Below are 11,723 nucleotides of genomic sequence, written 5' to 3'. Positions count from 1 at the left end.
CTGAGTATTGTTCAGCCTTTAAAAGGCGGGGAATCCTGACGCATGCTACAACGTGGATAGACCTTGAGGACACTGAGCTGAATGCAATGAGCCAGTAGGACAAACACTGCGTGATCCCACCCTTACGAGGCACCTGAGTAGTCAGACTCATAGAGACAGAGAGTAGAATGCCGGCTGCCAGGGACTGAGGGCGGAGTGGGGGTGGGGGGGGGGAGCTGATGTTTAATGGGTACAGAGTTCCGGCCAGGAAAGGTCAAAAATGGCTAGAGTTGAATGGTAGTGAGTGTGCTTAGTTACACTTAAAAGTGGTTAAAATGCTAAATCTTATGGTATTTAAATTTTGGAAAACAAAACCAAAAAAAAGCTATTGACCAGCACAAACATACCACTAACCCTGAGACCCCAGCGCCGGGTTGGAGTTGGCAGAGCCGCGACACATGACTCCACAGAAGAAGAGGGAGGAAGAGGAAGCTCCTGGCTCCTGCCCCCCAAGCAGGCCCTCATCCTCCCGGGTCCTGCCCCCGAAGCAGGCCCTCGTCTTCCCGGCTCCCACACTCAGCAGCCCACGCTTCCCCTGGTGGCTAAGCCACAGCTCTGGTCGCCGTCCCGGCTGCTCTCAATCTCCCACCCCCAATTCAGTCAGACCCCAAATCTGTCGACTCTACCTCCAGATATCTATCGCTGCACCAGCCATCTGCACCCCACCGCCCCTCACCCCCACTCAGAGCCCTCACTGCCACGACTCCCAACACGACTCCCTTCCAAACCCCCACTGCCCTCAGGTGGCCCGAGGTCCCACCTAATGCCCCAGGGCTCCCTGTTCACCCCAATAATGAGTCGGGCTCCAGAGCAGGGTGTGCAAGGCTACCCCATGCTGCGGGACGCCAGTCTTTCCGGCTTCATCTCCTGCCTGTGCCGACAGCTCCCTTGGACTCCCACCACCTTGAGCTCCTGTGAGTTGGCCATATGGGCCATTCCCAGCCCCTCGGCAGACTCTTTGGCCCTGCCCACCGGCCTGTGCCCAGCAGAGTGGGGTTGGTGTGTGAGTTCAAGGCCAAGTCAGAGGGCGCCATGCCGCTTCCACAGGTCCCCTGGAACGAGCGCTCTATGAGTCCCCGGCTGCCACAGAGCAGTCCATGTACTGGGTCACTCTGCTATCGAAAACCCCACCCTGGCCCACATCAAGATGGCTTAGAAAGACCCTGAGACGATAACAGGAAGAGAGAGAGAGCCCGCCCTCCTGTTTCAGCTCCAGCCTCTGGCTGTCCAGGCCAGAACCACCTGACCAAGCCATTCTCAGATTCCCGACACACAAAACTGGGAGAGATGCTAAAATAGTGAGCGCTGTCGGCCGGAGCCTCTAAGTTTCAAAGCAGCTTATTACACAACAACAGACAGCTGGAGCCCTCTCTCCCAGCCTCCCTCCCCTCTCCATGCTCACCCTCTCCCTGGACCCTCTGGACCCTCAGCCGCTCCCCGCCAACCTGCCCTTGTCCACTCCTGCCCTGGGGTCTTCCCCTAGATCCCATCTCCTCTAGAAGGACACCCTGGACGCCCCAGCTCGTCACCGTGCATGAGCATGTTGTACTTCCCCACCACAGCCCCTATTATAACTGCCTAACTGTCTCTCTTGCCCACCCAACCATCAGGTTTGGAGGGAGGGATCTTGCCTGCCCACGTTCTCACTGCATCTCCAGCAGCTAGCCTGGTGCCAGGTCCAAGGCAGGCCACAGGTGAACATTACTGAAACTCCATGGAGTTCTTCTTCAAAATTCTATTTAAAGTATTTTGGGAGACGCGATCAATGCCATTTTGATCTTCTTTCCTCACTTTCCAGAGTGTTAATACCAACTGGAAGAGTTAAGCCACTACCACACCAGAGCAGGCACTCTGCTGCCCCTCTCCTGCGATATGCGCAGCCAAGGAAGGAGACTGTGGCCCCACAAATGGGGTCTCAGGCCCCCAGGGCCCAGGAACAGGTGCTCCACAATGTAACTCGTAAGTCGGCATTCACATTTAGCTAATGTTCTTTGATGAGGAATTCCAGACCTGCCAACAAAAGGAGGCCAAAAGGCTTGTCCAGGACTGACAACATCCAAAACCCAAGCCAGAACCAAGTTATGCTCTGGTCTCATGACGCTAAAGTGATGAGGACATTAGACAAATCGCATTAAGTGAAAGTGGTGAGTGTTCCTGAATTCTATTTATTGATACAGGGAGGACTCGGCATCAGACCCCAGTCTTCTGAAGTATTTCATCATGTCTGGCTGCCAAGTGCTAAGGCCAGGTTAGTACAGATGTAGGTTTAACCTGTAAGTCATCTAAAAAAATCAAAGGTGCCCTCCTTCAAGACAAAAAGGATAGCTTCAGCTGGTTATCTTTCTTCTCATTTCCCCTCAATCCAATGAAACTAATTGTAGTTCCATAGACAGAGAAATTAATATTATTACAAGAAAATAAATGGCTCTAAAAGATAAATAGCATCACCACCTAAGGTGTCCACACATCCATTTTAACTCTGTAAGTAGAATTTGAAAATTATCAAGCATGGAAGAGCTTTAGACAATTCTAGAGGAGACATTGTTTGACATCTTTACTTCTCAGTGAATTTCTCTACGAGGTTTTGAAACAAGGTAAGTCTGAAGGTTGATAGGAAGTCAAACCAGCCACAAGGAGATTTTTCATATGCCCAAAAGTTCCAGTGGCTTCCTTTTGAGCATGTTCTTGGGGCTTCAAAAATTTCTAGCTGATCCCAGCTAAGCACATTTGCTAAAGAAACCCTGACCACATTATCTTTGCTGACGGGGAATCCACCCCTGGGGAGACCTTTAGGTCTTATTCTTGGCATGGCAGATGGGGAGGGGGACAGGGCAGAAGCCAGGAGGGAAAGAGGAGCCATATTCGATCCTCTCCAAAGATGCCTACAGCATACTTGAATCTAATCTGAATCCCCCAGGCTATTGGCAGAAGATGCTAAGAGAAAGGGCTTTTCTAAGTAAAGCTGAGCTCATGTTGGTGGCCTTGGTCTAAAGTAACTCTCAGTGCAGCTCCCTTCTCTGCTGCTTGAGCAGGAAATCCAGCTAATCAGAAAATATGTGTCTCTCCAAGGACATTGGAGACCTCTGTCTTCTCTTAGTACAAAACAAGGTTTTCAAAGAGACAAAAATTAAGGTAAAATAAAATAAATTATAAATCGATAGAGTTATAATAGAGTTCAATAAATCAATTGAACTAAATTATAGTTCAACTGAACCATAAAATATGAAATACTCCTATAACTGAATATCATCTAGAAAGAAGTGTGAATAAACTTGAACTACACATAGAAACACAGATGACTCTTACGGCTAAATATTCACAGCAATAAGATCAAACCATAGAAGGAAAAAATGTAAATGAGACTGAATTGGCTATATTATCAATCGAATTAGAATAAGGAGTAGAGACACTTCATAATGATGAAGGGGCCAATTAATCAAGAAGACATAATGCTCCTAACTATATGAGTCTAATAACAGAGCCCCCGTGAAATGGGTGATGGGTAGCACTACCCAACAGATGGACAAAAGTAAACATTCTGACAATCCCAAGTGTTACCAAGGACACAGTGCAATGAGAATCCTCACTCACTGCTCGCGAGAATAGAACTTGGTACAAACACTGTGTTAGTTATCTATCACTGCATAATGAAATAACACAAAACAAAACCTTTTAGGAAAATTAATAGTTTAAAACAGCAAACCTTTATTTTCTTGTGATATTGTGGGTCAGGAATGTGGGAGTGGCTCAATGTCCCCCTTGACACCGAGTCAAGAGGTCCTGTGAGCTGTATATTTCTGGCCTTCCTCAGTAGAGTAGTCTGAGGGAAGATGGAAGATGCCCGCTCCTGCCCCCTCCCCAGGAAATGGAGCCCTACAGACCTGCCACCCACACAAGCAGAGGGGCAAACCACCACCTGTGCCCACCCCACAGACGCTCCTCCCAGGCACTGCTGAGAAGAGGCCCCCATCTGTCCAGAGCTAAGGCCCAGGCCTGGAAGCAGGGTCCACACTCCCACCTGCCCACTTGCAGTCGAGGAAGTGGGCTCATAACAGAAAGACCAAACACCAGAACAACAGTCTTTTGTAGAGACAAAAGCCTTTATTACAGGGAGGCCAAGCAAGGAGACAGGAGGCAAAGCTCCGTCTATCTCCCCCATCAGCTTTTTGAGTAGGGTATTTATCATGGAAGTAGGGAATAGGAGAGAGTCGGAGCTAGGCAACGCCTCTTGGAGGGGTAAAGGGAAGTTTCAAGAGTCCTCTGTGCAGGCATGACTGTTTTTCCTATCTCTTCATGGGACACGTACACATTCAGGAGGCTTCTGTGCGCTACATGTGGTAGACTTCTAGCCTGTGACATTCAAAGCTCACTGATGGGTTATTCTGGTCCCTCAAGGCGTCTGCACAGGTGGACTGGAAGAAAGCCATTAGCAGGCTGCATCCTCATCTGAGGCTTCACCTTTACAGGGGTGCTGTAAAGCACGAGGTCACGGTTCATCAGCTCTCTTATGCTGTGGCCGTGGAGGTGCTGCTTCATTTTCCCTTGTTTCACGTTTAGCGCCTGAGCAGCCCACTCTGACCCTCAGTGTCTTTCCCTGTAAAGTGGAGACCTTTCCAGTTCCAGATTCCTATGATGGTAATGAAGATTGGGTACTTTAGGATGCAGAAAGCACTTAGCCCGTTGCCCAGCACCCACTAAGCACTCATCAGCCTGGTTCCCTGGGCCACAGCCCCTCATTGCTTAGTAGAGGTCTGTGGGTGGCCTTACAGACTCAGGGCTTGGCAGTAGCCAGCTCCAGGCTGGGTGAGGGGTCTTGCTCACTGCACCCACACCTCCCATTCCTGAATGCTGAGGATGTCATTGTTTGTGGGTTTCCTCTCACCAAGCGGGCCTGAAAAAGCTGCAAGAGGAAAACCTCCAGGAACACAAGGCCTCGTGGTGCCTGGGGGGCGGTTCCTGATTTTGCTGCAGCTGCAGTTCAGGCCCAAGTTTAATAAAGGATAATTCCTAGACTGAGAGACTGAAGGAGAATTGGATTCAGTTGACAAAGCAAATGCAGCTTAATTGGAAAAAAAGTTGCTCCTCCCTCCTTGTGCCAAGTCCAAGACCAGAATCCTAGAAGCAAGCCTGGTAGGAATCCTCATGGCCTCTGGGAGTGAAGGAGGGAAGGGAAGGCTTGTCTGCTTGGAGTCCTGGCACGGGCCCACAGGCACAGTCGGGACGACCCTCTCCCTGAGAACAGAGGTCGGTCAGAGCCTGTCTGAAGCCCCTGCGCCAAGAAGGACAGGGCTGAGGAGAGTGACAAAGCTCCCAAATGCAGACAGGAGGTAACAGACAGGAGTGTGGATATGAGCATCAGGAGACAGGCCTCCAGCCACGAAGCAAAGGCCAAGGCGCCTTGCAGTCCAAAAAAGAGATCGGGGCAGCTTAACAGGCCAGCAGGGCCTGCAGCCAGCCAAGCCTGGGCAGGCTGGGAAGGTCACAGTCACAGTCGGGTGGAAAAAGAAAGGCTGGGACCTCTGCAGGGTCCGCGGGGGAACTGTCAGAAGGACAGAGGAATGAGAGCTTCCTGTCACTGCTCGTGCCCACGGACCGGTCAGACAGGAGGCTCAGCACCCTCTGTGGGGCCCCAGGATGAAGCTGCATCCCTGCTGGGCCACCGGCCCTGGCTGGCCAGTGGGGGAGGCCACAGAGTCAGTCCGAATACCTATGATGACAACAGATATTTCTAAGTCGAGGCGCTTTCCTGATGTCAATCATGGGGGAGAATGTGGGTCCTTCCAGCCACAGCCACTGTTCCAGGGCAACCACATGAAAAATCCAGACCCAGAGCCATCAGCCAAGCTGTCCTCAACTTCCTGACCCACTGAACCCATGAGGTGTAATAAAGCATCAGCATCTTAAGCCACTAATTTTAAGGTGATTTGTCACTCAGCAAGAGATCACCAAAACAATGCAAGCTTCCAGCTGGGACCCTCTGTGCTCCACTGTGCTAGAGAGGACAGAGGAAGATGGAGTGCTGTGCTTCTTGTTAAAGGAGGCAGACCCCTCGGGCCCGGCGTGGAGGATGTGGCTGGCCAGGAAGAGAGCAGAAAGGAAACCTGGCCGGGTACAAGCTCCGGCAGCCAGCCCTCCTTACTTCAAAGGGCTGGGCTCACTTTTTGGAGCCTGGTGAGTGCCTTTTGGGCAGGCTATTATGATCACCATTGTACTGCAGAAGCCAGACAGGTCAGGACACACACACAGAGCAGAGCTGGGATCCAAACCCCAGGTCTGTGCTCCCGCAAAGCCCACTGCAAGGAGCTGCTTTGCCAACACCATGGAGCCCCAAGGGAGAGCCCAACCACACTGTACAGCCGGCAAGTGTATGGGCAGGGTGGGGAAGGGTCCTGAAAGTGGAGCACCCCATCCTGGCTCCTCCGCTCCCTCCCCCAAGCAGAAGTAACTCCATCCATCCACAGAGACATGCTCCTCCCCACAAACCCATCCCTGCCCACCGGCCTCATCGCTGCAGCCCTACACAGACCTTCAAAGGAACAAGAGGGGCTCACTTTATGGTCTGTTTAGCTCTCAGCTGTCAGACAAAGAACAGACACAGAGACGCACCGTGCCTCAGCAGGCTATACTGCAGATGAGAGTCCCACTGCCTGCGGCTTAGTCTTGGGATCTGCAGGCTTCCGGCAAGGCCCAGAGGCAGAGCTGTCATCTAGGGACACTGCAACAGAAGGTCAGGCTCACCCAAAGCTAGAAAGCTCCACTCCTGGGACCCAGGTTGGGTGGGCAGCAGTAGTGAGAGAGGCAATGAGGAGCCTTAGGCTGCGGGCTGTCTATGCAGCAAATGACCCTTGCCCCCAGGTCTGCTACAGGGCCTCTCCCCTGCTTCCAAAGTCTCCTAAGAATATGGGGTTAGAAGATGGTGCTGGGGTTAGGCAGAGAGGGACGCTCAGACGGTGACAGGATGCTGAGTCTCCCTAAGTGGGATGGGGGAGAGGAGAGCTTGGGGAGGTCCCCAGGTTCCCTTTCTCCCAGCGATGAGGCTGAGCCGAGCCTGCAGGTGTGTCTGAGCTAGGAAGGGAGGCAACCCAAGGTGGCGGAGCCACCAGGGGACCTGGGCTGCTGGGTGAGGTGGGCCAAGGAGGGGATAGGCTCCTGCACCCACAAACCTCCTCATTCCGAATTCACCCCAGCAGTAAACAGAGAGGAAGCTTCCCCATAAAGAGGGACTCCAACTGCCGCCATTACTAATCACTGGCAATAAAACTGCTAAATAAAGACGAAAGACAATGATAAATCTACAGGAGGGCTGCCCAACAGAACAATTAGGCTTGGGAGGCAAGCATTCATTCACAGGCATCATCACTAGGCATGTATTATTAATAAAATAGACATTGAGCTCGGTAGATAATGAAAGGAAAGGAGACCCCAGCCTCCCCCACCCCATGAGGTCGCCCACCAGCCCTCAACCTTGGCAATGAGCTCTAACTGTCACGAGCTCCCTGAGACTGGTGAGGCTGTCAGATGGTGCCCCGGCCTGGGGAAGGCACGCCCTCTGCTTCTCTCCATCCTGGGGACAGGCACAGCTCCCTCCGCTTCTACTGCCGACTCACACCTGGGTGCAGCTCCTCCTTTCCAAGTTTCAATATCTCCCCTCCTATAAGGGCTTCCCCAGCGGCTCAACGGTAAAGAATCCGCCTACGGTGCAGGAGACCTGGGTTCGATCCCTGGGTTGTGAAGATCCCCTGGAGAAGGAAATGGCAAAATCCCACAGAGGAGCCTGACAGGTTACAGTTCACGGGGTTGCAAAAAGTCAGACACGAGTGAGCAACTAACACTTTCAACACTTTCACTCCTATTGTTAGGTAACGAATTATCCCCAAATTAAGCAGCTTAAAACATTTACTATCTCAAAATTCCGTGAGTTAAGAATTGGCCCAGCTTGGCTGGTATCTGGCTCAAGGTTGCCATCAAGCTTCGGCCAGGGCTGCAGTCTCATCTGATGACTGCTGGGGAAGGGTTTCTCCAAGCTTGTCCGGGGGGCTGGGGGTGGGGGGCCTCTGGTCCTCCCAGCTGTTGGCCTCTCTTGGTTTCTCACCACTTGGCCCTCTTTACAGGGTGGCCTCACCATTCCCTCACTGACATTCCCAAGGCCCACAGTCAGCAGCCCCCGAGATGGGAGCTGCCATCTTTTCACAGCCTAACCTGGGAAGCCACACCCCCAACTTCTCCTATTCTTCAGAAGCGAGTTCGTGTACGCAGCCCACACGCCAGGGAAGGGGATTACCCGGGAGGCAGGGATCCCTGGTGGCTCGGAGGGTAAAGAATCTGCCTGCAACTCAGGAGACCCAGGTTTGATACCTGGGTTGGGAAATTCCTCTGGAAAAGGGAACGGCAACTGACTCCAGTATTCTTGCCTAGAGAATCCCACGGATGGAGGAGCCTGGTGGGCTGTGGTCCGTAGGGTCACAAACAGTCGGACACGACTGAGTGACTAGCACTTCCGCTTTCAGAGATCATGCGGGGTCATTCATAAAGTGCTCGCCATACCTCACCCATGCGGGTGAGTGGGTGTGGGGGGATGGTGACGAGATAGGGCTGAGAGGCAGAGGGGCCTGCCAGCTCAGAGGAAGTACAGAGGAAGGTGAAAGGAAGGAGGGAGGAAAGGAGGGGAGGTGTTTTCTCCCGAGCTGGGCTTCATCTCCTCCAGCAGCGCAACGTGCTGAGGAAGTGACGAGGACCTCGGGGACTCGTGTCAACCCCACACCAGCTCCTTAGTTCCCCCATTAAACATAGTGATGCAGGTACAAAGAAACAGGGAAGGTGAAGAGGATCCTGGCAGAAAGCGGGGCAGTGACGTGTGGTCAGCAGTCCTGTTCTGGCTGTCCTGCCCCCGCTCTCTTCTCTCTCAGCACTCCTCCACCCATGCCCCCACCCCTGCCCCCACGAGAAGGGGTGGCCCACGGAGAAACCAGAACCCAGCAAGGGAGCATCTTTTCAGGACAGGAACAAGCCAGCCGAATGTGGATGGCAGTGGCCCCTGTGCCCTCAGGGCTCCACCACACTGTTGCTCTGCCTGGCTCCTGGGAGGAAGGAGCACAGAAGGCCCAGCGCTGGGGAGCCAGCTCAGAATAGACCTCTAGAGAAGGAGACATGGACATTATTGGAAGCAAGAGAGTGGGTGTGCCACCCATTTCCGTGAGTAACTGTGACCACGTGAACTGTGAAGGAAGGGCGGAGCCGGGGCTCCAGAGACTGGCAGAGCTGGGGTGGCACACTGCCTCGGTGGGCCCCAGAGACGGGACGCAAGGGTCCCAGAAGCCCTTGTAACTGCGCACACTTTCTTCCACACCTTATCCTCTTTTCACCACCTACCCACACACCTCCCAGGGAGTTTTCCTCACCGTGTTGGATCAGCAGGAGAGCCAGCTCAGGCTGCAAGACCGAATCAGACGCAAGTGCCAGACGCACCAGAGGGGTGGTGTGCCGCTTGGTCCCCAGCCAGCCTCCAGCCCACTCTGCCCTACCGACGGTCTCCCCTGCCCTCTGCTTTCCGCCCAGGCGATGGGGAAGAGGCAGGCAACCGGGAAGCAGGAGGAAGGGGGAGGAATAATTATTGCCCCTCTCTCTTGCCAGGAGGCTGCAGGGCCAGTGGCTGGATCCCTCTTCTGAGGCCCAGTGCTCCTGCTCATCAGTCCCCTCTAGGGGGAAGCAGGGCCCCCTGGCTGCAGCGCCCTCTGGTCAGGCCCAGGGGTGGGAAGGGCTCTCCACTGCTGCCAGCCCTTCAGGTCTCCCACCACCTCTTGTTGGCCTTCTTTTATCACACCAGTCCCTCCCATAAGGTCTCTTCCATCACCCATGGGAGTGGGCCAGCTGGGCCCTGACTGATGGAGATGAGCTGGAATCAGTCAAAATGTGGGAGCTGATGGAGATCAGGTGGAATGATAACCAGACAGAAAAGGAGGCAGGCCTTGGGGGTGGGGGCCATGGGCTGAGCCACATGGGGTGTCTGATGGCCGTGCAGGAGTGTCTAGCTGCCTCGGTGGGCAGTGAAAACTCCAGGGAACACTGTAGCTCCATGCTTGGAATTCCAGTTTGCTCACAGGGAGGGGCATGATGCCTGCAGCAGCCTTGGAGAACGGGGAAGTGGGGTGCCTGGCTCCCCATGTGAGCACACAGGGAATCAAGCTGTCTGCCTTGGAGTGGGCAGGGCTGAGGGAGCCTAGGGAAGGTGTTCCGTTCAATCTGCTAACCCACATTGCTTCAGCAGGATGCTCCTCCCCTCCAGCAAGGCAGGAGGGCTCACAACACCTTGGAGTTCACCAGAGAACACACCTCTGCTTGGAGACTGTAGTAGTAGGGAAGGAAGTGTAGCAAAAGGCAGAGCCAGGGTTTTGCCATCAGAGGACCCCAGGTAAAAATTCCAGCCCCACCAATCACCAGCTGTTTCACTCTGGTTGTTACTTAAACCTCTGAGCCTCACTTTTTTCAGATGGAAAATTAGAAAAACAATAGTAAATTTATGAGAGCATCAGAAATAATAAGTGAGAAGCATCTGATAGAATGCCTGGCACATGGACAGTATCCATTAATTATCATTATTTTTATAACAAAAGATAAAGTCAACCCAACAGCCCTTCATATTCTGATACCGCCCTGCATCTCCTATAGGGTGGAGCTGACCCTGGCTCACATGGGCCCTGCTGCCTGTCCCCAACCTACGTTCCCCACTCCTCTCCCTCCACCCCAGTGCTCCGTGGCTTTGCTCTTCTCACTTGGGTCTGCGTTGACTCTTGACATGAAGACATCAACTTTCGCACAGGCAGAATTTCCATCCATTATACTGAAGCCTCTAAATCAAATTTCTCCTGCTAAGACATGAGAACAGTTGATGGAACATCAACTGATGAATGGACAATTTAAGTTAGTCAAGGGTTTAGTATCCACATATTTATCCATACAGCAGTGTTTGGCTTTTAGTGTCTTAAAAAAAAAAAGTGTAATGGAGATCAAGTTGCTAAGTGGAATTAAAGCAGGAAATGATCAAAATCGTTAGGCACACTGCCACCCACAATGCTGTGCTTTCACACTGGTGTTGATTGGGCCAGTCTGGACATTGGGTGCTCATCTGTGTAAGGAATAAACCAGTCGAAGTGCATTTGCTAAATGCTGAGAGGAAACATGGAGAGGAGCTTCTAGAGGCTAAGTGCATCAGTGGAGGAAACGCAGGCGTGTGGATTGAGAATCAGCTTCAGAAGAACATTCCAGAAGCAGAACCATATATGCTAACATGGAATGTTCCCCAAAATATATACTTAAGAGAAAAAAACAAATATCAAACAGTATGTGTGATATGCTGCTACCTACATGACAAGAGGATACATACATATTAATATCTCTGGACAGATATAAAGAACCAGATAGCAGAGGGCATCTCTACGTAGAGAAACCAGAGGAGGGAAGAAGATAGAATTTACCCCATTTTTTTTCCTTACCATGTGACTGTAGGTGATAATGATTTATATGCATAGATAATTCATGCAGCCATATGTTCTGCGTATAGCTTGCCATAGATTTCTTAGCCAAAGCAAACAGGCTGGCATTCTATCTCTTCTTGACAAATTATTCCAAAAAGTGAATAAGACATCACCAAAGTCAACTTCACTTCTCCTACTCATTCCTTTCCAGAA

Source organism: Oryx dammah, unplaced genomic scaffold (genome assembly GCF_014754425.2).
Source record: "Oryx dammah isolate SB20612 unplaced genomic scaffold, SCBI_Odam_1.1 HiC_scaffold_6, whole genome shotgun sequence".
Taxonomy (NCBI): domain Eukaryota; kingdom Metazoa; phylum Chordata; class Mammalia; order Artiodactyla; family Bovidae; genus Oryx; species Oryx dammah.
This window is presented reverse-complemented; position numbering follows the sequence as displayed.